Below are 6,000 nucleotides of genomic sequence, written 5' to 3'. Positions count from 1 at the left end.
ACAGGCAGATAACTTCCATTTGGTCAAAAGTCAAACTCCACTCCTGACTGGTCACTCAGTCTACAAACATGTAAGATAGACTATATATACCAAATAGGAAGAAGAAGAGAGAAGGAACATTGGAGGAAATCTAGCATATGCTAATTGTTCCAACAGGTATCAGAGTTCATACCAAAATCCTATACAGTATGACAGTCTTCTCATTCTCTGAGTCCAGGAGCCTGCTGCTGCTAAGTGGCAGTGGCTTAAACCCAACTCCAATCTAATGTCAATACCTGTGTCCTGCTTTTGTAGCTATGGTTTTCAAAAGGTATCTTGTGGAACTCTAGAGTTTAGGAGAGTGACCATAAGCTCCTTGTGAGCAGAGATCTTGTCTGTCTTTATGCTGAAACCACCAAGGCCTAGAACATGCACTGTGTGTGTTTGTGTATCTGTATGTGTGTGTGTGTGCTCAATTGTGTCTCATTGCAGCCCCGAGGACTGTAGCCCTCAAGGTTCCTCCATCCATGGGATTTCTCAGGCAAGAATACTGGAGTGGGTTGCCATTTCCTGCTTCAGGGGATCTTGATCTAATCAAACTCGCATCTCTTGAGTCTCCTGCATCAGCAGGTGAATTCTTTACCACTAGTGCCACCTGGGAAGCATAGAACATACACTGTGTGTGTGTGCTAAATTGCTTCGGTCATGTCTGACTCTTTGCAACCCTAGGGACTGAAGCCCACCAGGCTCCTCTGTCCATGGGATTCTCCAGGCAAGAATACTGGAGTGGGCTGCGTGCCTCTTACAGGACATCTTCCCGACCCAGGGATCGAACCTGCGTCTCCTGCAGCTCCTGCATTGGAGCTCCTCCTACCTAGTCAGGCAGGCAGATTCTTTACCACTGAGCCACTGGGGAGGCCCCGGCACATGCACTAGGTATTTGTTTTTAAAAAATGAACAAATACATAAAGGAAGGGAGGAGGGCATGAGCGCTTTTATTCTTGGCCTGTTTCAACCAGAGAAATTCAACTTGCATCTGTTTTATCCATTTGGAAGCCCCTGCAGTGCATGTCACTGCCTCCCCTCAAAAGCACATTATCTTGCCTGTAACACTGGCAACAAAACTCAGCGAATGTTTAAGCATCATTGCTACATTACTGGATAGGGTGTCTCATCTAAGCCTGAGCTGAGATTAAAATCACCTGGCAAATAGAAGCCCTTGAGCCTATGTTTCAGGAGCCCAAAATTACCAATCAGCATTTCTAGGACTGGCCCAGCCCAATTCCCTGGGCCCTTTTTCTAAAGGTGTATCTAATCATGCCATGTGTTCCATGCAATGTGGGAATAGCTGTTGGGAGGAAGTGAATTTTTTTCCAATGACCTGAACATTTGCACGAAAGGATTCATAGGCATGTGTCTGAGGTCACTGTAGATACAAACAGAGAGAGTACAGAGAGAAAGGCTTAGTCTGGGAAGGCAGTTTCCATTTGAACTTTTGCCCCAGGCACCATAAATATCAGGGCAACTCACTGGACCCCTTTAACAGAAGGTAATATAAGGAGTGAGGACAACTTTTATTCTTTTTACCTAAAAGTAGAGCTGATGTCCCCTGGAGAAGGGCATGGAAACCCACTCTAGTATTCTTTCCCGGAGACTTCCACGGACAGAGGAGCCTGGTGGGCAAAGTCCATGGAGTCGCAGAGTTGGACATGACTGAAGTGACTTAGCATGCACACACACAGAGCTGATACCATACTAAGAGGACTGAGAGCTTTGCTAACAAGAGGTTATGCAGTGGAAACTCAGATGAGCAGAATCCAGGTTTAGACTGGGAGGACTCTGGTGTCTCCAGGAACACGGCTGGCATGCAGGAGCATGCAAGAGCACATAGTCCCTTGGAGACAGGTGCTAATCCTTTTGCTATTGTAGGAAGTTGAGAATGGGGTGTACTCTTAGAAAAGGGCTGTCATAGGTAGGCTTGCGGGCTTCCCCAGTGTCTCAGCAGTAAAGAATCCACAAGCAGTGCAGGAGACGCGGAGGTGCAGGTTCAACCCCTGGGTTGGGAAAATCCCCTGGAGAAGGAAATGGCAACCCACTCCGGTAATTTTACCTGGGGAATCCCACGGACTGAGGAGGCTGGTGGGTTACAATCCATGGGGTCACATAAGAGTCTATATGACTGAGCGACTGAGCAACAATAATAGCTAGGTTTGCAAGTGAAGGCTGGCTGTTAACATTTATTTCATAATGTTAATAGGACCTCATTGGTCCACACAGTGACCTAGTGAGGCCTGAAGACATTCAAATCAGGTGAACATTCACACAAGTGCTGTTTGTTTAGCTCAGTGCTGACAGTTCAGCATGTGTCCCCACTGGAGATAGCCTCACTAAAATCCAGCCCTTCTTGCAATAGTTCTCTTTAAGTACCCTTTGTAATTCTTTGGATGAGGGTTTTCTAAAAACCTATTCTATTAGGGAGCCCCAAATCTGTAATTTCCTTCTAATGAGTCCTGTTAATTTTGTGACAGCCTTCTCCAATATCAACACCACACTCATTCAGTCTATAGGGGGGCTTCATAATGATATGGATCCAGGGGGACAGAGAGCTGCCAGATACATTAAAGAAGCCAGTGTCCCTGACTAAGGAAGGACTTATTAATGATTTTAGTCCCAAAGGGAGAAATACACAGAAATTCCTCAGAAAGAAAGAAATGGTGATGGTGAAATCAAAGCAACCCAGATGGCCTATAAACAGGCTAATTATGTGGAAGACCCAGAAGCAACTCTGAAGTTTCTTCCCCAGCTGCCTTTGGAGTCTGCCAGGTAGCCAGATGCTGGCAAGGCAAACATATCTTCCACAGGTCATCAGCAAAGTGGTGCCAAACATTAAAGCAAATGACAACCCCCTAGGACACTTCTTATGTAACAGGGAGTATTTTAGATCTTTATGGGTAAAATTCTAGAGGGTTTAGAAACCTCCATATTATTCAATGAATAAAAATTATTATACAGATTGTTTTTGTTACTAGAAAAGCATAATTATGAAATGCTGCATATATGTATCTGTTCATACCCATAACCACAATGTCAGATTAAGGAAAAATGGTACTAGCACATTGTCAGTTTATTATAACTGAGAGATAAATGGCAACATGTTGATGAATAATGTCATTTAATATCAGAGTTTTCTTTGCCATCTTCAAAGTATCAAGTCCAAAGCTTGGGGCAGACTCTGAAGTAAGAGACTGGGATTGTAAAGCTCTGCTCAATCTCTTGGCCTTGACCAGACCAACACCCTGACAGATATCCGAAAGCAAGGAGTGCAGGCCTTTCTCCCTAATTGAGTTTGGTGATTTCAGCAATGTCTGCAGAGAAGCCAGGCGCCTGACTCAGGATGAAGAAGGAGACGGAGGGTGGGAAAAGGAAGTGTGTGGGGTTCATATTTTAAATGAATGGATCGATTTAACCATAGGCATAATGATGTCATTCAAGGCATCTTGATGATTAAAAACTGATGTCCCCATGAGGTGGAAAGATTAGTGCCCCCATCCCCAAATCCAGATATTATTCAGGTGTCATTTTAAATTATACCTCATAGGAAGAGAGAACCAGGGCTTAGTCTAGAAACTTAGAAGGGATTTCTAGCCGACCTTTGCACTTTTCTGGGCTCACATATTGTTATGTGATTTTCTGATATACCTACCAGTTTCCATCATCGTACTGTGAGTTGCCTGATGTCATTTAATTCAAAATCTTATTCTGGGAGGCAAAAGAACGATATCATCAACAAATAAAGCTGGGACAAATGAAGAGCCATGTGCAACAGAATGAAGCTGGACTCCCACTAGTTTCTTAGACATTATACCAGAAGTATAAGCAGCAAAATAAAGTAGATAAATCAGATATTGTCAAAATTTTTTTAAAATTTATGATTCACCTGTGGTGGATTCATGTCAATCTATGCCAAAACCAATACAGAATTGTAAAGTAAAAATTAAAAATAAATAAATAAATTAAAAAAAAAATAAATAAAATAAAATAAAATAAAATAAAAAAAAAAAATAAAATAAAATTTATGATTCAGAAAACACTATCAAGAAAGTGAAAAGACAACATATGGGATGAAAAGAATTCTTCCAAATTTTATATATGATCAGGGACTTGTATCTAGAATACACAAAGAACTCTATAGCTTAATATATTAATTTAAAAAAGGCAACCTAAGAGTCCCTCGGACAAAAAAGAGATCAAACCACTCAATCCTAAAGGAAATCAACCCTGAATATTCATTGGAAGGAATGATACTGAAGCTGAAGCTCCAATACTTTGGCCACCTGATGCAAAGAGCCGACTCATTAGAAAGACCCTCACGGTGGGAAAGATTGAAGACATGAGGAGAAGGGAGCAACAGAGGATAACATGGCTGGATGGCATCACAGACTCAATGGAGTTGGGTTTAAGCAAACTTTGGGAGATAGTGAAGGGCAGGGAAGCCTGGTGTGCTGCAGTCCGTGAGATCGAAAAGAGTCAGATATGACTTAGCAACCGAACAACCAAAGCAGAGATAATAATACACACATGAAAAGATGTTTAACAGCATCAGCTTTCAGGAAAATGCACATCAATACACAAGGAGATACCATTTCACTTTTCTAGGTAACTGTAATCAAAAGGACAGATAATAACAAGTGTTGATGAGGATGTGGAGATATCGGACTTTCATACATCCTTGGTGTGAATGTGAAATGGCGCAGCCACTTTGGAAAGAAACCAAGTAGATCCCTGACCCACCAATTCCACTCCTAGGAATTGTTCCTAGGCATGCACCCAAGATAAATGAAAACATGTCTACACTAAAACTTGGACACGAATATTTATAGCAACTTTATTAATAATATCCCAAAATGAAAGCAAGGAAAATGTACATCAACTGATAATGGGTAAATAAAACATTGGTGTATCATGGGATATTATGTAGTCACAAAAAGAAATAAACTGCATGCTACAAGATGGGTGGGACTTGAGAAGATTTTGCAAAGTGAAAGTAACCAGTTATAAAGAACCAAATATTATGTGATTACATTTATGAGATGTCTGGAATAGGGAAATCCATAGGCAGAAAGCAGATTGATGTTTTCTTGGGGTCAGGGCAGAGAGGAATGGGGAGTGACTGCTAGTGGGTATGGGATTTCTTTTGGGGGTGATAAAATTCATAATGGTGATGGTTGCACCACTCTGTGAATATACTAAAAGCTAGTGAATTGTATACTTAAAATGGCTGAATTTTCATGTTATGTGAATTACATCTCAGTAAAGCTGTTAAACAATCTATTATGTCCCTGGCTTACAATATGCCAGACCCTCAACCTGGTCATGGGAACGCAGATGTGCATATGGCAATTGCTAGCAACCTAATGCACGCATGTGTGCATGCATGCTAAGTTGCTTCAGTTGCATCCGACTCTGTGTGACTCTATGGACTAGGAGCATAGTCCGCCAGGCTCCTCTGTTCATGGGATTCTCCAGGCAAGAATACAGACTGGGTTGTCATTTCCTTCTCCAGAGGATCTTCCAGACCAGGGATTGAACCTGCATTTCTTAAGTCTCCTGCATTGGCAGGCAGTTCTTTACCCTAGAGCCATCTGGGAAGCCCAATGCAGTCATAGGCACATGCCGAATGAGCAAAGATATTATCAGGAAGGAATAATTAACGCTCATCTCTGGGCATGCCCTTGAGAAGAGGGCTTAACTTCTTGCGTTAGTTTATGAAAAAAAGAAATTTACTCTTAGTGTGATGTGATGAAGAACAATAGATAAAGAGGAAACAGCACTTGCTAAAGTATTGGGGTGTTTATATATATATATCTTGGTATAATGTTCATTTTTAAAAATTCTATGCTAAAAAGGGAAAGATAAAGAAGTTTAGAAAGCATTTTATTGGGCAATTGCTCTAGCATTGTTGAGAGGTAGGAGGATGTTGTGTGTTCATTCTCTGTCACATCTGACTCTTTGCAACCCCAT

Source organism: Oryx dammah, unplaced genomic scaffold (assembly GCF_014754425.2).
Source record: "Oryx dammah isolate SB20612 unplaced genomic scaffold, SCBI_Odam_1.1 HiC_scaffold_28, whole genome shotgun sequence".
Taxonomy (NCBI): domain Eukaryota; kingdom Metazoa; phylum Chordata; class Mammalia; order Artiodactyla; family Bovidae; genus Oryx; species Oryx dammah.
This window is presented reverse-complemented; position numbering follows the sequence as displayed.